Source organism: Falco rusticolus, chromosome 8, assembly GCF_015220075.1.
Source record: "Falco rusticolus isolate bFalRus1 chromosome 8, bFalRus1.pri, whole genome shotgun sequence".
NCBI lineage: Eukaryota > Metazoa > Chordata > Aves > Falconiformes > Falconidae > Falco > Falco rusticolus.
Window position 1 is genome coordinate 58,318,960 of NC_051194.1, and position 19,127 is coordinate 58,338,086.

Consider the following 19,127-nt stretch of genomic DNA (forward strand, 5'->3'; position numbering starts at 1 on the left):
GGAATACTCCCATCTGTAAGGTTCCAGGAGCTCAGTGTCCATGGTTGACCCCCCATTACACCTGCGGGAGCATCCTAATGCGCCTGCAGCCCCAGCGAGGCGTTTGCTGCTGCTGGGGTCGGTGCTTGTCGGCCCCAGGCACGTGTGCAGGGCAGCCCGACTCCGCGTTTTCCTCCAAGACAAGCAGACGTCCAGCTTCCATCTGCAGTTTTGAAGGCAGCATCAGAGCAAAGATGAGCTCTCCTCTTTCCAAAAGAGCCAGATACACTCACATATCTGAGTCATGGGTATGTCATCCCAGACAAGCCCTTCTCCAAAGCGCTATTTAGCCAAACAGAGACAATTATCATTCAGTTTTGTGTAAGTGCTTGAGAAACACCATAGGCAAAAGGACAGAGAAAGTCTTGAAATGAACTTTAACATGGAATTCCTGCAAGATTAATTCCCAGTGCTGTATAAAAGCTTGAGCTCATTAGGGCATCCTGTCCGGGTCTAATTACTCACCGGTATCGCTTCCTGGCAGGGGAAACAGGAGTGGCACACGTCCAGAGGTGGGTCCGTGCTGGCATGCCTGCCTCTCTCCCGGCTCTCTGTGGCCACAGAGGGAGTGGAGGGGACAGGCAGGAGGGGCTGGAGCAGGGCAGGGAGGCAGGAGCCCGTGGGCAGCCCACACCAGTGCCTGCTGGAAGGATGCTGGGGGAGCATCTTCTTCCATACCCACAGATCCTGGTCCGTGCCACGTACAGCACCCACTCTGTGACCAAACGCTCCACGGTCCCTTATTGCTCTGAGCTTCTTCCGGGCATTGCAAAACACTTGCAAAATAGGGGGGTGAGACATGGCAGGGATGCTCATCCCTCCACCTGAGGCTCGGCTGGCCCTTCCCGGGCAGCAACGCGCATCGTCAGCGTGGGGAAAGCAGCTCCCAGGACTGGCAGTGGTTGTTGTGCATGAATTGCTGATTTTCAACTAAGCCAACAGTTTGGAGTTCCAGTTCAGTTTTACTGCCTGGAGATGTGGGTTTACCACAGAGGCATCACGAGGCTGCTGAGCTGAAACTCTAGGTGCACGTACGCATCCTCCAGCCCAGCAGCCAGCTCATCGGAAGGGACACTTATGTCCCCAAAGCCACTCAAGGCGCCAGCCTAGGATGATCTAGAGATCTCCACCATCCTTTCTCAAGGCCTCAGCTATGCAGAAAATTAAAATAAGTACGAATAAACTGGGGTTTGAGAGGCAGAGAAAAAAGTTGGGTCAAACTTAGTTGAGGACAGGAGAGGACAGTGTGACTTACCCCTCACATAAGACTAATTCATTCCAGAGCAAAGCAGGACAATAAATTTTGTGAAACATCAGCTGGCTGGCACGGAAAGCTGTTTTGATAGCGAGATCTGCTACTTTAGTGTTTCTAACATAGAAACTTCTACTGTGACAAGTCATTTTGGACTTTACAGCATCAGAAAGATAGGAAAGCAGACTCAGGATGGAAGAGAGAAATCAATCAGCAGCTCAGACAGTGCTGTTAATGGCAGCTCTGCACAGCACGTGCAGAAGCAGAGGGACAGGAGCACCCTGGTCTGGGCGCCCAGGCTTGGTGCAGACAGGAGCAGCACCCCAGGACCTGCACAGCACCCGCCACCCACACAGGAGCAGCACCCAGCGCAGCTGCCCCCCTGTGTTGCCAGCAGCCGGGCATTTGTGGGTGCCACCTGGACCGTTTGCACCAGCAAAGTGCGATGAAAATGCCCCGTTGCAATTAGCAAACCGGGCGATCTGGCTGTGGGGAGCTTCCCTTTGATAAACTCCCAAACCTCCCAAAACAGCAACAGCTCCCGAGAGCACTTTGAAGTGGTTGTACGGCTCGTTTCGTCTGTGCTCACAAAACGAAGCCGGGGAAGGGGCTGGATGAGGCCGGGGAGCCCGGCTGACACCGCGGAGGGGGTTCGGCTGCACCAGGACACGCAGCCCTGCTTGCACCTCACCCTGGCGAAAACCCCGGCCCCTTCTGTGGAACTGGAAGTTTGGGTGCAGGAGGAGCCAGCACCAGGAAGAGGAAATTTAATCATGGGATCCTGATTAAACCCAGGAAAAAACAAAGGGGTGGTGGTGGGGGGAAGAGTGGTGGCTTGCACAGCCCGGACCGTCCTGCGCACAGGACCCGCTTGCCCCGATATTTCTGGCTCAGCTGCCTCTCCCAAGGGTGTTCAAACACGAGCTGGCCACCGTGATGGGACGTGTGGCCACCACCTCTGGCTGCACGTTGCATCCAGTCCTGACCTGCTAGGTTTGTTGCTCCTGGTACCACATTTCCTACCCCAGCCCGGGGTGGGATGCACAATTAGTCGGGGTGGGGGTGGGGGGTAGGGGGTGTGTGGTTAACGAGCACAAAGCCTCGGGTTTGCTTTGGTTGCCAGGGGTTCGGAGTTGCTGCAAGCTTCGAAGCCAGCTTCTCCAACCGTGGCTGCCTCGAGAAATCGTGGTGCGACACTTGTTGCTTTCTCAGGAGGAAAGTTGATTTTCTTTTAGGGTTTTCCTCCTTTTCTGGTTCTTCTTGCAGGAATTTCCATCCCGGGAGAGGTGTACGGGGTGGGGGAGTTGCTCCAGTCCCAGAGGTGGCACAGGGGTGCAGCACAGCGCAGCGAGCTTCGCAGCAAGCACACACACGGCCCCAAAATGCAAAAATAAAATATAAAAAAATACATAAAATACGGGAATCGCTGCGCCTGCAGGGATCGGGGCTCCAGCACCCCGCTGCCCCTCCTGCCTGGAAGCGGTTTGCACGGGGGGACGGACGCGGGGGGGTTCCTCGGTGTCCGCCCCGAGGCCCGAACGCACACGCGTGTTACACGAGGCCCGCGCCGCCCCCGCACGAGGACGCCCCCCTCCCCCCCCATTGCGCAGGGCTGCCCTCGTCCCCCCCCCACGCACACGTGCTTTGCAGATCGATTTCCCCTCCCCTCCCCCCCGCCGCCCTCCACGCGCGCGGAGCGGCACGCGCCCAACCTCGCACGCGCCCGCCCGCCCCTTCCCACGCGGCCCCTCAACTCCCCCCCCCGCCCCAAACACCCCCGGCCCGGGCGGCCCCGCCCCCTGACGTCAGCGCGGGCGCGGGGCCGGCGGCGCGCGCGGCCCGTGGCGCGAGCCGGCAGCGGAGCGGGGTCCCGGTGCCGGTGCCGGTGCCAGGTAAGCGCCGCGCTGCCGGCAGGGGCGGGGAGCGGGGGCGGGCACCTATAGCGGGAGCGGCCCCCCCGCCGCCCGCGGCCTCCGCCCGGCGGCCCCCGGTGCCGCCCCGCCGCCGGGGAAAAGTTTGTGGCGGTGGCGCCGGGCGGGCGAGCGAGCGAGCGAGCGAGCGGAACGGCGGGAGGTGCCGCCCGGGACCGAGCGGCTGCCGGCTCCCGGTGAGCGGCCCGGGCTGTGCGGGGCGGGCGGGCCGTGCCAGCCTTGCGGGGGGCCGGTGCGCGGCGCTGGCCGCGCTCCCTGTGCGGGCGCGCAGTGGGTGCCCGCGGGCGGTGCGTGCGGGAGCCGTGCGGGAGCCGTGCGCGGCGGCCGGCCGGCGTGTGCCGGGGCAGCGAGCGCGCAGCCGCCCGGTGTGCAGCCCCGCGGGCGGAGGCAGGGAAGCCCGGCGGGCGCAGCGGGGGAGCCGCCCGAGCCCCGCTCCCGCTGCCCCGGGGAGCGCCGCTGCGCGGAACTTTGCCGTGCCCCGCAGGGCGCCGGCCGCTTTCGGGGGGCTCCCCCCTGCACCGCGTGTGTGCACCCCGGCCCCGCCAGCCTCTGCCGGCACCGCCGGGAGGGGACGGGGGTGCACATCCCAGGGTCGGCACCCCAGCGCCCGGTGGGGAGCCCCGGGCTGGCGGCGGGGGGCTGGCACCGGGGTGCGCTGCGCGGATGGTGCGCGGGCGTCTCCCGCTGTGTCTGGCCCGTAAACCCGTGGGGGTGGCTTGGAGCTGGGGCTGGCCGAGGCCGGGCTGCCTTGCCTGCCTTTCCTTTCTTATCTCATCAGCCCCGGGTGGGACGTTCCCTGGAAGTTTGGGGAGGTTTTTAGCAGCATTGCACCGGCTGTGCCTGACACTTATTTTCCAGGAGGGTTTGGCCGGCTGGGGATTGCCGGTGTCGCGGGGTCGCTGACCTTTTTGCTCCTTGCTGGCTGCCTGGCCGCGGGGTGTTTTGCAAGCAAGGGACGCTGTTCCAGGCTTGGTTTGCAGCCGTGGCTGCAGCGGGTTGCTCGCGGGACGGTGTTCGGTGGGAGAGGTGGACTCGGGCAGGAGGTGTGTTGTGGGGAGGCACGAAGCGGTGGTGACACATTGCAGCTTCGGGCTCTGGTACTGGGATACCCATTTGGGGTTTTTTTGGGGTCCCTGGCTACAAAGCTGTTCAGGTGTAAACACCTCAGCCACAAGGGTGCCTCTGTGGTACTTTTACTCGGAGCAACTTTGGTACATAGGGGGACAGTGGTGACCGTGACGCAGTTTTGTGCCTCTGTCCCTGTTGTGGACCCAGGGGTGTAAAGCGGGGTGGGATGCAAGAGGACATGCAAATGCCCAGCACAGCATCGGTGCTCTGGCAGTGGGGATGCTGAGGAAACCCATCACCACCCTGGTTAGCCCTTCCTGGCTAACACCACCTGAGATTTGCAATAATTAATTTATGGCTGCTAATGCAGCTTGGGCAGAAGTTGGAGAGGGGTGCGTGTTGTGTTGACATCTGTGCCTAGGTAGCAAAACGTCCCCCTCCACTCTGGAAGAACTCATCCTTTATTTCCTAGTGCCTGACTGCAGCAACGGGATGCTTAGATTTACCTAAACCCAAAACGGACCCTGATACTGAGAAACATGTCCTCCCGGGACGTCCTGTAGCTCTGAATATTTGCATCACGTCCCAGCTCTAGCTCCCATGTTACAGTGTTGGTACCAGACCCTGCATGGGTGCCCTCGTTCAACATCTCCAGTAGTGCTTTTTCTCTCCTTTTTCTCTCATTTCTCCTTCTCCCTCACCCTTTCCAGCAGTTAGATGCTTGCCCAGGGTGGCTGTGCTCTTCCTACGGCAAGCTTCAACCGTTGACCCTGGCCGCGAGCAGCAAGGATGCAGTTGCCCGTGATGCTCGCTGGTGCCCCGTGCCATGGACTTGCAGCCTCCACTGAATGCATGTCCTCCTGGGTGGGGATTTTTTGCTGGCAAAGATGCCAGCTTTCCGTATATGTATTTCCAAAATAACTCCAGTCGGGCTGTGGAAGAGAGTGTGCTTTTCAAAAATAGCAGTGTTGTTACTTTTAATCAAATAAAGTCTGAGCGGCGCGGTGCTGTGTGGAGTGATTGCAGCCATTGCTTGCCTCTGTGCTTGACATCCTAATTATGTTTTCATTTTAATGAGAGGAAAACTATTTGTGAAGCAAAATATTTATTTTAGCCTGGTAGGGTTGTTCAGAAGAGCTTGTATCTATGTTAAGGAGGTGGTTTAGACACTGCATTTTTTTAAATGAGAAAAACATTTAAATATGGCAAGAAGCTTTTCATCACAGAAGCTTGTCTGCACAAAGGGAGCTAGCAGCTGTAGAGGTCAGGACATGAAGGGGAATTTGCATCCTCCTTAGTCGTCTTATTTTCAAGAGGTCTGAAAGTTGCATTGCCTTCTGGTTTGGTGGGTGGATTTCTGATGGCAGCTTGAACAGAAATGAATGCAAATAACCTCACTTCAGAGTCTCTCAACCTTAGGTTTGGCACCTGCCTGTTTTCTCCGTTCCAAAATTCATTTTGAAAAAACCTGAGCTTTGCAGACTGCCCTGGAAGCTCCTCAGGAGATGGTAAGGAGGTGCAATGGGTTTCCAGCAGGTCAGAGGTTTGTTGTCCCTGCAGAGATTGTACTTCGGGTTGGCAGGGTTGGCTGTGATGCTGCTCAACCAAGGTGTCTGGGCATGCAGCAGCATCACGCAGCGGGGCCCGTGGTGGTGGAGGGCTTCCCTGAGCAGAGGGGATGGCAGCTCTTGGAGGAGTTTTGTAGCCAGAAGTTGACTTCCCCAGTGATGAGCCAGGTTTGAAGGAGGGGGATCAACTGCTGGAAGATGTATTTGTGCTTATTAATGTATATACCTTGCAATACATACAGCAAAATGTTCTTCAGCGTTTCACCCTTGCAGGGTTTTTGGTCTGGTTTGCTCTTAAAAGTTGCTTGGTCGGGACCTCTTGGAGGTGATGGGAGAGGGGCACACATCAGTTTTCATAGGTGGCTTCGGTAACATCGTGCACATGTCACTGTGGATGCTAAACAGCGTGCTCCTCGTGTTGTGGTAATACCCCAGGCCTGGTGCCAGGCTGGTGGGTTTGTTGCAGGGGTTTTTACGTAGGCTTGCAAGGGACAGCCTGGGGTGGGGGGTGAAGGCTGCAGTGAGGTGTTTATCAAGAGCGGTGTGCGGCTGCAAAGCTGGGTGCTGTCTGGGGTGCCCGGCCCTCGCTGTGGCATGGCAGGCATCTCCGCTGTCAGCGCTGGCTGATGGACCCGTCCAGGCTGCTCCCTGAAATTTGCAGAATGAGATTTCAGCTTAAAACCCACAAAACGAGTCCCCCATCATTTCACACAGCGCCTGAGCTCCAGCATCAGGGTGCGCTCCTGGTCCCCGCGCGAGCAGAGGATGCTTTGCTTTTGCTCGCTTCTTGCAAGCACAGCACGAACAATCCCGGCATTAACCCTGCCGAGGGGCCAGCGTTTGGGCACAGGGCTGTGATTGTTAGAGGATGTCAAAAGCGCTGTGCCAGCCTTGGCTGGGGCAGGGAGCGTGTGGACCTCTCGGGGCTGGCACGGGGTAAAACCTGCCGCCCACCACAGGCATGACTTGGGAGCGAACCCAGGAGGGGCAGCCGAAACTGTGGCTCTGATTTCTCTCCCTAAAGGACCCGAACGAGAGGTGTGGGGATGCAGGGACGGCCTTTCTTCTTAATTATGAAGCTGCAGGGTTTATTAACTTCAAAAGTGAGAATTGCAGCCTGAGCTCACTTTGTGGCCATAAATAATGTTTGTTTTTTAAAAATAAAAAAGGAGAAAGCACTTGCAGGACCTGTAACTGTGGCTGATGGGGAGCAGGTCCTCCAGTGGGCACATGCATGTCCTGGCAAGCCCCTTTCTTTCCAGCGCAGAGCCTTGGCTTTCTAAACGAGGCGGAGAGACTTGCTCCCAGCAGGTCAGATGGTCGCATCTGGGTTTCATTTAATGCTCGAATGATGTCCTAGTTCCAGTAACACTGCAACCATCCGCAGAGCCACACTGAGGGATAATTTTGGAGGATACCTGTGGCATCTGTGCCCTCCCGTGGTCCTTAATTTCTCTCAGCGGTCCTTGGAGTCGAGTGAGTTCAGTGTATTTCTGCTTCCGTGGGCTCACAATGAAAAGCGTGGGAGTATGGAGAGGGACGTGTACCCATGGTTCGCAGCAACAGGAGGATGCAGGAGCACATCAAAACGGTTTGCTGCTCGGGGCAGTTTGCAGGTCCAGCAGGCAGCCACGCTCCCCTGTGCGTCTTGACGGTGTTCCCAGGGTAAAGTTAGTTTTTAATGAGTCAGAGAGCCAATTGTAAATCTTCCCACTCTTTCGTCCTTATCCTTGGATTCACGTTTTTTTCCCTCTGCTAGGAAGATGGACAGTTTGGGTGGATTGCATGTTTTTTGAAGAAATCACTGGTGTCCCACAAGCAGCACCTACTGTCTTTAATCCTGTTTTTTGGTGGAAACCTGGCACTGTCTATGGGCTGGCCAGTCTGCTGCTCCTCCATTATGAACCCCTTGGCCAGTGCCCCCCCCCCCCAAGATATTTCTATTTTTAACCTGCTGATTTCATTTGGGTTTGTGCAAGGGTTTATTTCTGGTGACAAGAGGTAGTCATTCCCAGCTGGTGTATCAGCGGGCTGCTGGGGAGCGTAACGCTTTCATTACCGATAGAAGAAAACGAATTGCAAGTCCTAGGGCTAAATGTTCCTGCGTGCTCCTACGCGAATAGGTGCTCCTGCTCTGCCGGGGCGAGGTGTTGCTTCAGACCCATCAGCAGGAAGGCGGTGCACGTTGCATCCCATCTCCTCTTTGCCGGCGACACCTTGGCTGACGCACGCTGTCTGCATGTGCGGATGATGGATGTGAAAGCAACTTCATAGCCTCAAACCTGTATATATTAAAAGGCAAAGGCAGAAGGTGGCTCAGTGATTTTTTTTTTTTTTTTTTTTTTTTTCCTCTCGTCTGTGTTTCTTCACGGTTCTGATGCTTTTGCACAGATTGGAGGCACAGTAATGCCTGTCTGGTTTGCAGTCCTGTTCAATGACAGGAGGAAAGTTGCAATAGTAGTAATAATAATGATAATAAAAATAAAACTAAAAAAGATGATGATGATGTGAAAGCCTTTCCGCCTTTCCTTTTCACAGCTCTCTGCGGGCTCTGAAATTGCTTCCTCTGCCCCCTCTCCTGCCTCACGGGAGGGTTGGCCTGGGGAGCATCCCATCATTTTCAAGAAGGGAGATCGCTGCCACGAAGCAAAACCAGATGTTTTCTAGCTGACTCCAGAAAACACCCTTTCGACACGGCAAGGAAACAAGGCTGTGGTATGTAGTTGTTAGGCTGGGTTGCTCGTCTCACACTGCAAATGAGCCCCATGCAAAGTTACCGCTTCCCTCTCCCCAGCTCTCTCTCCAGGGACAAATCCAGCAGCCGCCCTTCTCCCTTCATGCCTGGCCAGCCTGACTGTGCCCGCATTAAGTGCTTTAGGTCATCTTTCTAGGGGGAAGGCATTTGCTTGGTGTGTGGCCTCGTTTGAACGACGCTGGCTGTTTCCTTAGGAACAGAAAAGGCTTTTTTGGAGTTGAACAATGGTGCGTCCCCGGCTCGGTCAGTGGAGAAAAGCGAGGCAGGAGATGTTTTACAGTCGCTGCTGCCGTTAGCTTGCCAGCGAGCTCAGCGAGGGTGCTGCTGGCTTCATTGCCAGTTGTAGTGGTTCTCTGTGATGGTGACCCACGGCATGTCCTGCTCAGGGCTGCCAGCCTGGTGGCGTTGCACCCGAGAAATGTTGGGGCTGGCCGGGGCAGTACGAGCTGTGTGACGGTGAGTTAGGAGGGTTGAATTTGGAGGAAGGCCAGGGGTGGGTTCGGTTGGACCTCTTGGCTGCGGGTTGGTGTCGGTGCAGATGTGGCTTCAGCAAGCACTGGGGCTGGCTGGAGCATCCGTCGGTGCGCTCAGCGCGGTGGGAGAAGATGCTGGAGTTGTCTGTCTAGAAGACACCTACGCCAGGTAAAGGGTGGAGGAAGGGAGCGAAAAAGAGCAGAAATTTGAATAAATAACGTGGTGGTTGCACAGGGAGCTGAGATCAAAGTCTCCCAGGTCTCTCAGGCCTCCGGGAGTAAAAATAGTCTGTTTGAGCTCGGGTTGTGTCTTTGTGGGAGACGTTAAAGCTTTCACTCCTGTGTTACTCCCTGCTGCTGAGCCGTCGTCTTCATTCGCATCCGTTCCCAGAGCAGCCGGGGGAGATGCTGGGTCCCTCGGCGCAAGGGCTACCGCAGCTATAATTAAACAAAGAGAAACTTTTTATTTTTTTGTGACTGATCCAGCTTCCGGAAAATGGCAGCTAGCTGAAGGGAGGGAAACAAAACAAGCCTTCGCCCGGCCAGAAAATGCGTCCTCACCTCTGTGGCATTTCCTTGCTTTCTTTCCCCCCTCGCCAGCCTCCCTCCCTAGCCCCTCGCATCCTGACTGCCGCATTGAAAACCTGCCATCAGATTAGCTGCGCCGGGGTGGGGTTGCTCTCCGCCGGCATGAGCATGAGAAGCGTTTCCCAGCCGGCAGCGTGCATGCAAACCGAGCCTTGGAAATTGCTCTTCTGTCTCCCCGAAGCACTGTGCCTCCTGTCCCAAACGTCTCCGCGCTTTTTTTACCCCCTTGCTCACAAAAAACACCATTAGTGTTTTTTGCTGCACCTTTGGTGCAGATTGAGCTATTAAAGTCCGTGAGAAAGCAGTGAATAGTTCCCAGTGCATGTGGCCTGGGAGCAACCAGTCCTTGCAATTCATAAGCTTTGGAATTGGGGGGGGGGGGGGGGGAGGGGGGTGTCCAGAAAAAAAAAAAAAGATGCACAAGTGCATCCTGCAAAAAAAGGAGAAGGAGGCGGGGGGGCATCCTGCAAAAGGAGGAGGAGATGTGAGGGGCTGTACTCAGCAAAAGAAGATGAGGTGGGGGGCACATCCTGCAAAAGAGGAGGAGATAGTGGGGGTGCATCCCGCAGCTTGTCTTCCAGGGCACTGGCTCCTCCTTGGCTATGGATGCTGTTGGCTGCAAATTTATTGGAGCAGCCTCTGGATGAGTGGTGGTACTCTGTAGGCACTAATTCCACGTCTGCTCGGATAGAGGAGGACAAGTAGGTTTTTTGGGGAATGGAGATGAAAGCAGGGTCCCTGGCAACATGGTGGATTGTTTCTTTGGGTGTTTTTTTTTTTAATTCTGGTGGTGTGTGATTCGTCTTTTTGTAATACCAGCTTCCTGGGACGTGTCGTCTTTCCAGTGCTTTGCGGCAGCTGTCCTGCTTGTCGGGGAGCAAAACAGCAGCGGCCACAAAGCAAGCCTTTCTTTTGGTCTTCACGAGCATTTTGCTTGGTTATCTCTGGGCAGGGCTGCGGACAAAGTATTTACTGTCCCTGGGAGATGGCGATTACCTCGTCAGCAAAAAGGATAGCTCATGCTGCTGGCTCTGGCCTTGACCAGGTTATCATCCCAAGAGTTACGGGCAGTGTTGCTGGTTTCCCAGAGTTTATTGTGCCTGCTTTGTGCCGGGCTGGGGGAAAGATGCTCTGGGACTGGGACATCGGGGTGGTGGGTCCCCTCCCAGGCATCCATCTGATGCAGCCTTGCCTGAGACAGACTCTCCACACTGAGTCTGTCCTGAAGGTTTGGGGGTTTTCTGGGGGGTTTGGGTTTTGTTAGTTGGTTGGGGTTTTCCGTAAGCTGCTCAGAGTCAGCAGACGCTGCTGAGAAACACCTCGGTGCCACCAGTGAGTGCTTCCAAGTAATCTTTTCCATCTCTCCTGCTGCTCCCGAGGTGTGGCCTGTGCTCCCTAGAGAGAGCTGGAGCTGCTCTGGAGCGGTGTGCCTGAAAGTTAATTGCTGCCGAAAAACGCTTTAATTAACTCAATTAGCCAGACAGTCCATCTGGACTCTTGCAGCGCCTGGTAAGGTTCTGTGGAACGAGGTCGCAGCTCCACTCTGGTGACAGGGACAGGTACACCGACTCGCTCGGGTCCCAGGGGAACACGCTGTGCTCTCCAGCGCATCCCAGCTCTCGGACCTGCAGGGAATGGGAGGTGTTTTTCCAGGACATGTGTAAAAATTGACACGGAGCATAGATCCCAAATGTTTTCGAGGGGTGTGCACGCCGTTCCACGCTGGCCCGGGGTGTGGGCGCGGCTGGCACTGCACACGGCATTGCACTAGTTGCAGCACAGCTGCCTTGCGGTGCCGGCTGATTTGGGGACCGTATGAGAGCATCCTTTTGCCAGCGCCTGAAATTATCTAGCAGAGAAAAATCCTGTTGCAAGGCTGTGCCTGAAATCCCTTGAACCAAGGAGTTTGAAGGCTACTGAGCTTCTCAATCTCTGCTTCAGCTGCTGGGTGAGCGGGCTTGGCTCCTCTGCCTGAGTTTTAGCACCTTGCCCTGCAGCGGGACAGCCCTGCGGCTCCTCGGAGGTGCGACTGGCCAGAGCAGCTGGTGCCTCTCCAGCTCCTGCTCTGCCTATTAATAGGAGCTATTAAAACGTTCACCAAATCCAGGATGCAGGACATGACCAGGCATGGAAACAGTGAGCAAAAAAAGCCTTAGCCTAGCACGCTGTTTGAGCAGAGGAATGCAGGGCCCTGCAGCAGGGATTTGGGGAGGGCGAGTGTTTAACCCCCTCTCTGCAATTGCCCTGCAGCGGGGCTGACCTTTCCGTCCCGGCTTTACCTCTGTGTGTTGACCTCTGTTTTAAACCCGTGCCTTACAGGCATCCCTGGGGAAAGCTGCTTGCTGTCCTGCTGCCAGTTTTCCTGCTACCTTGCTATGATGGGAGACCCCAGCGCAGGCAGGCAGAGATGCATCCTTTAGGTAATGGAGAGGGATGCATGTCTTAAAGGGTTTAGGTACCAGCAGATAACGCTGGGGGAAACTGAGGCACGGAACATCAGTGCTGCCTGGGCTCATGCAGAGGTACAGTCTGAGGGTTGAACCGTGGTCTCTGCAGTCATGGTGCCCATGCCTCCAAAAATGGGCTCTGAAATCACTTCAAACGTGCGTGGGAGGGGGCAAGGGGAGGAGGAGATCACTCTGCCCAGATTGCCCTGCAGTCAGGCAGGATAAAAGGAATAAAAATATTTGCAGTTTGGCCTAATTTTTAAGGGATTGTGACCAGAAAGCGGTGATGCTGGCACTGCATCAGATGGTCCTCTGGCTTGGAGGGGGAAGGGGAGATTGCTTTGGGAAAGGGCAGGTGGTTCCTGGCTTAGAGCTGCTTTAAGGCAATTCCGCTTGTGAAAGCAGGGCAGAGGGGCAGAGGGTAATTCTCTGTGGGGAGGCTGGCAGGCGGAGGTGATGCTGCCGGTCACGGCAGGGATGTTTCTGTGCAGAGCATCATCCTTTGAGCTGAGCATCCATTGCCTGGTGCTGTGAGTCCTGCCTGGGTGGCCAGGGCAGGTCCCAGCTCATCCCTGGGTCCCAGGCAGTGCAAAGGCAGAGGAGTCCAAGCATCAGCCTCATTTCTTTCTCCTCTGGATGGGATATGTGAGAACCATTCAGACCTTGGGGTCTGAGCCTAACCATTATAATTCCTACGTAGTGCTGCAAACGCTTCTGCCTCCCTTTTGCCATAAAGTTGTCATCCCTCTTCCTGCACAGAAAAATGTGAGTAATGTTAGAGAAATTTGGGATGAGGCCCAGCAAACAATCGGATATCCAGCTAAGCACATCTCTGACTTCTGAACTAAAAGCTCCCGAATGAGTAACACAGCAGAAGAAGCAGCAGATTTTGAGGGATTATATTTTCTGTTGATGCTCTGCTTTCTCTCTCTTGAAACTTCAGTCTGCAAAACTTGGAAATGGCTTTTTTTAGATCGCCTTTGTATATTTGTGTTATGCTGAAGTACTAACACATTGTTAATTGTCCTGTTGAAAACAAAACTGACAGTAGTAAGCACTAAATTTAAAAAAAAAATAAATAATGCCAGCTGTCTTGTGAATGCACATGATGTGCTTTGGTCTTTACATGGGCTGTAAATGTTGTTTACTGGGATTGTGCATTGGGGAAAAAAAGGCTGAATTCAGCCTAAAAGTGGAGAGTTGGGAGGCTAAAATGCCAGTGGATGTTGCCCTTGGTAGTAATGGGTGGCAGTGGCTGTCCCTCTTCTTTTTCTTTTCTTTTCTTCTTCTGGAGAGGGCCAAAAAAGTTTCCATCTCTTTCCTGTTGATTGAGTACTTAGGTCATTCTTCTAAATATAAATCTGTCCTAGTGCGTCAGCTGTGCCTGGGATTTCACTTCTTTTATGTGTCACTTCAAGCAAGTTTTAATTAAACAAACAAACAAACAAGAAAAAGACACCCATCTGCATTGGGTTGATATTTAGGCTCTCTTTTTCCCATCAAGAGCGTGTCTGATTCTGGCTGGACCCTGGCCCTTTGACAGCAAAGATCTGTAGGCTGTGTGTGGGCAACAGCTGGTTATGCTGGAGAGCATCCCTCAGCTCCTGGAAAGCTCTCGCTGCCTCCTCTGCTTCTGCTTGCAGAGCTGCCCCATCACTGGCACTGAGATCTGCCACACTTCTGGATGCGAGTGGTGTTGAGATATGGAAGAACTTGATCCTACAGAGAAGAAAATCTGGGGTGTTGCTGTGAAAGATGCTGAGAAAAGGAGACGTTGTCTAGGTGAGGTGGTGAAGGTGACCATGGATGGTGCCCTGGTGTGTTGGTTGTACCTGGAATTGTCTTCTCTAGCCAAGAGTCTGCTGCTTGTAGATCCCAACCCGTGCTTTAGATACGGAGCCAAAATTAAAATACACAGATTGCCATGGCTATCAAAGCAGCCTTGAAGCAGAGCTAGCGGTGGAATTGAAGTTGCTTTCCATAGACGTCAATAAACGGAGCAGTTTCTGTGCTGCACATGGCCAATGTTCAGCTGACACAAGGCTTCTGTCCTTGAATATGTGGGGCTTTTTAACCCGAATCTAGTCCTTCCTTTCTAGAATGAGGCATTCTGCTAGAACCAGTGGACAAGCTTCCAGCTTTTCTGTACGTCCCTGCAATGGCTTCGTTTTTGCCCCTCTAACATGGGTGTTTCTGTGATGGCCCAAGACAACCCCGTACCACAGCTGGTAATGGTTCACCCCCAGTTCAAGCTGCAGTAATCTGAGACTTGGTGTTCTGGTCTCTTACCTTAGAAATCTCAGCAGGAATGAACGGAGCTCCCAGCTCATGGGCTCGAGTGGGGCGGCTCGGAGATCCCTCGGGGCCTCGTGTCTTGGGCTTGGGAAGCGAGGGCAGGTCCATCTCCTTACAGCCTCACCTGGGGCTGGCTTCTTGGAGACTTGGCACAGAGGGAATAACTTGCCCTTTGGAAATACTCCCTCTGCGGTGGTGCGGAGTTGCCCATTTTGTAGGGGATGCTCTTGTGAAGATGCATCACCGCCGTTTGGGGCATGCGTGGGAGGGTGTTTTGTGGTTGCAAGAAGTGCAGTGCAGAAAGTTGTAGAAACTGACTCCACTCAACCACAAAAGTTCTACTTTAAGCAGGGAAAAGCCTACCATTACTTTAAGATGACTTTCAGGTGTCATTTTAATTTTGCATGCTGACTAACGCTGCAAAGACTGTGTCTGAGATTTAACCCTGCTTTATCCGGCAAGGAGAGCAATTTGGAGCAAAGGCGAGATTTTGCCAAGTTCACGTAGATGAGTATTTCTCTGCCCAAGCGTCTTGGTAGAAAAGGGCATCTTCCCCCAAAATGGCTCACCCATTTTGTTAAGGGTTATGTCCCAGCACAGAGAAGCAGCATGTCTTTGACACTGCACGTGGTGGAGGCTGCATGGAATGGGCTCGGGCTCTCATTTTGTGCCATGCTAATTTTGAGAGTGCACAGACAAGGGTCTCATGCATTTCTGACTGACGTAAAACTAAACGGTTCAAAGTGCATAACTTTGTTTGCCGATAAACCCTTCCAATAAATGCTCAGGTCTTAAAATGATGAAATCGGTTTCTTATCAGCCATCTGACCTGTGATGATGGGATCGAGCGGCTTTTAACCTGGCGAGATCGAAACAACAAACTCTGAAGTACAGACGGACGGGGTGGGTGGTGTTATTTTGGTTTTTTCCCTTCATGGCACTGTTGATGTTATGGAAAGTGCTTGGAGCCACTGCTTGGATTGTATCTGGCATCCCTCACCCCCAGGTTGCGTTCCCTTCTAGTTAATTTGCAGGTTGCATGAAGCCTCCGTGCGCTTTGACGGGCTTTAATTTCAAGGGTAACTAATTAAGCAAGCAGGCGTGGTTTGTGTTTGCTCTTGTGTTGCATAAACACTGGCCTGTTTTGTTTTATCTGAAACACCGTCCTGGCTGGCAGAGGTGGGTGCCCGCACCTGGAAAGCGAATTCCCACCTATGGACAGGCTCTAATATAAATTAAGGCAAGGACTTGGCTGCTGAAAACCACCACGTGAAATGAGCCACGTGGTCTTTTGTGCTGCTGTAATGTGCCTGGTGTTAAAACCATTCTCGGAATTGAAGCAGGAACACTTTCTCGGATGAGTCTGCAACTTGCTGGACTTGTAGGTAAGATCAGATCAAAAAAACTGGGCTTTTTGCAGGAAGTCCTCATCCACGCTCTGGGATGGAGCAGATGCCTGTCCTCACATCCGCTTGCTACCTGTCTCCCGAATGGCATCATCACCTGGGGGTTTGCTCTCCAGGTATCGTAGTGCTCCCAGTGAGCTTCCCTCTTCCCAGCATGGCTTCGTGCACCAAGGATTGGGCCAAATGTGGAGTGAGGAACCCATAGACCAGTTTGATCCCGCGTGTTGCTTTCCTATGAGAAGACAGTCAGCTTCAGCAAACGGTTAGGGCTGCTTAAACCCAGGTATCGTGGGCAACCTGGCTTGGAAATCTTTACCAAGGACAAGTGCTTAAAAAAAATGTTGGTTTTGAGGAAATTCATTGCAATGTGCTGATTATGTTTGCTTCTGCCTAACTCAGGCTGGTGATGTTTTTTGGCTCCTGCCGGTATTTTCAGCATAGCTGAAGGTGTGATGTAATCCACCAACAGATCAGTACCTGGACTAATCGGCAAGGTGTGTAAGAACATTAAAACAAGGGTAAGCTTTTGCACGAGCTCATCGCTTGAGTGACTTCTTCGGTTTGATAATCCAAAGAGGTTTTACTCATTAGCGAGAGAATCTGGCTGCTAGGTGGTGGCTACTTGGTGTCGGTGGGTGTGCTCAGGCAGTGAGCTGGCAACAAAACCCCTTTTTTTCCTAAAATGTACCTCCTGAGTGAGGCCAGCTGATATGGGGACTTGTTCTGGCTACCTGCTTATAAAGTCACCTTTTGGATGACCCATGGGAGGCTGCTGCATGCCCACCCTGCCTGTGGCATCTGCCCCTTGAACACAGCCCCCTCTTCTTAAATGATGGGCAGGTAAGTCCAGAGGACCAAGCAGGACACCGATGTTTCAGCCTTTGACGTTCTCTCGTGTGAGGAAGGGGTCGGAGTGGAGAAGGTGTGTCTTGGTGGGTACTTGCGCAGGGAGGGCTGCTTGGATTTGGCTGTGGGCTGGTCTGCGAGCAGGTTGGAGCTAGCTCATCTTGGGTGGGCTAGCTCGTCTTGGGTGGGCTACCTCATCTCTGGAGCTTTATGTTGTCCTCCCAGCCACCACATCAGTTGCATTGCTGGCTGGGGAGGCTGGCATCGTGAGTGACTTTCCTGTGCTTGCCCTTCTCTGGTCCTGCTGGTGGGACTGGTTTCCCAACACTGTGGCCGGGAGCAAGGAGAGCGCCGTGGCTCTGTGCATTGCACCAGCAGTTCGGCTGAGCACAGCTACTTCTTTCCATCAGACAAAGACGATATTAGCGAAGGGTGACGGCGACAGGGCTCTGAAGTTGATGCAGTCAAAGCTCTGTCATTATCTCCACTTTTGGGGGAAGCACAGCTTTTCACGGATTCGGTTGATTCAGCTTTTGACAGCTCTTAAAGTCCAAATTAGCATCCAGTATCTCAGTAAGGAGGCACTGCCAGGACTGTGGCCCCGAGGGTAGCCCTATAGTGAGTTGCTCCAGGATTTTCTCAATGAAAGCCTTTTACTGTGTCCTTCAAGTTTTCATTGTCCTGGTTAATTTGGCTCTTGAGACAGGGAATAGGGGTTTAGGTGCCCCCCCTCAAGTACAGCAGATTTTAACAAGATGGTTCTTGCAGCACTTATGGAGGCAGGAGACCACCTCCCCTCCTTTTGTTTTCTGTGGTTGCCCCTAGTCTGCTCTTAGTGGATGTTGACCCAAGATCTCATGGGTGACTGTGGCATCTCTTCCACTGCAGCATCACAGTAGCCTGTACGCTTTTTCCTGGTGATGATCCTAGGTGGGCCCACGGAACAGTGTTCATACTGTTCCTCCATCAAGCAAGAGTGTGCTACCAGCAGGCAGAGCAGGTGCTGGCAACAGCTCAAGAGCTTTGTCCAGCATCCCTGCTCTGGACCAGCTTGTGCAGATGTCTGTGCCCGGGTGCAGACGTGCCCTTCAAGATTAAACTGCCGATTAGTCTGCAGTGCTTAAAAAGGAGAGATTTTCCTCCTTTTCCAGGGTAGAGGAGGATGATTATGAGCCACAGGTGGGATGCCTCTTGTCAGACAAGCCCGTTTCTTCTTTAAAAGTGGGTCTCTGCGACCAGCAGCTGGATTGTGGCTCTGGATGTCTGGGTTTCATTTCTCCTCTGTCACCAGTTGCCTGCATGAGCTTCTGCTGTTGTGTGGAACGGAGAAGTCTGTTCTTAGGCTGTGCCAGGAGGTACCCCGCTCTCTGCCGGGGTTTCAGCGGCATCAGCTGCAGCAAGGTCTGTGTCCCTGGAGACATCATCCCTCTGCCTTGTTTCGTTGGGGATGTGTGATGACTGGTCTTGCAGCCTGTGGTAGCCTTGAAACCATGGAAGCAAGTACAACTTTGTTTAATTCCCTGCTATATTGTCAGGACTCACGTGCGTGCGATGGTTTTATTGCTGCAGAGCGTTGCTGTCGGGTAGTAGGACATCGGCTGTGAGCCCAGGAGCGCCCTTTTTATGGCCCTGTGAACTTCACAAGGGTTTCCTGCTGCGTACAGCACTGCCAGCACCTTCTACACTTGCAAGCTTCTTAAACCTTTGGCACAGTGACACCATTTCCAGCAGTTTTGCAGTGGGGGGTGGGTGGGTGGGGGGGTGGGCAGGCCGGGGCTGGAGTTTGAAGTTGCTGTGGGTGCTTGAGGGTGGTACCTGCAGCTCTGGGACCCTCTCTGTGCCTTGGCAGGCAGCGCATCAATGCTGCTGATGGATGCCAAGACATCCAGCTTTCCTTACCATGAGCTCTTAGGCCGGACCCAGCCCAGTCCCGCTGGCTTCTGCAGTGCTTTCTCCTGATCCGGTGGCTGATTGCATGGGACACGGGTGGCCAGAGTCAGTGGCTGGGTGCTGTGCTGGAGCCTGCGCTTGGCAGCAGCAGGAGGTCCTGCGTGGAAAACTCTTTCCCCCCACCCCCAAAAGACTAATCTTTATTTGAGTCGCTTGAAAGTCAGGGCTGGAGATGGATATCCAACTCATGCTCCAAAGTCATTGCTACAAAAGGAAACTTTCCTGTTCTTCTGCTTCGCTCGCAAAGGGTGACATCCCCATCAGGGAGGCTGTAAGGGACACCAGGTGCCAGCAGACACCGGCAACACATGCTCAGCCGTAATTGCTTTTTCTTTTTTCTTCCCTTCTACCTCTCCTCCATCAAGCTGGCCGTGTTTGTCTTGCCCTCACCTGGCGGCGGGCGCAGCTGGCAGGAGCTGAGCCACGCTTAAGCTTGTGGGCATGATTTTTCCATAGGACTTGGCAGGGACTGGAGGGGACAGCGCAGGCGGGGCTGTGCTCTCCAGCTG

The 19,127-nt window shown here is 54.0% G+C and overlaps 1 protein-coding gene across 5 annotated transcripts in view; it reads left to right on the forward strand.

The window, feature by feature from the left end:
• The first annotated feature begins 3,111 nt into the window (after window positions 1-3,111).
• Window positions 3,112-19,127, forward strand: part of SH3BP4 (SH3 domain binding protein 4) — a 38,396-nt gene continuing 22,380 nt past the window's right edge. Inside the window, exons 1-2 of one of the 5 annotated variants that reach the window (XM_037397460.1) lie at window positions 3,125-3,183; window positions 8,397-8,573. The gene's annotated coding sequence lies outside the window, so the exon portion shown is untranslated. Of the gene's footprint in view, window positions 3,184-3,327; window positions 3,399-8,396; window positions 8,574-15,303; window positions 15,802-19,127 lie in introns of those variants that run through there. The other 4 variants (XM_037397461.1, XM_037397466.1, XM_037397465.1 and 1 more) reach the window with 4 other exon arrangements.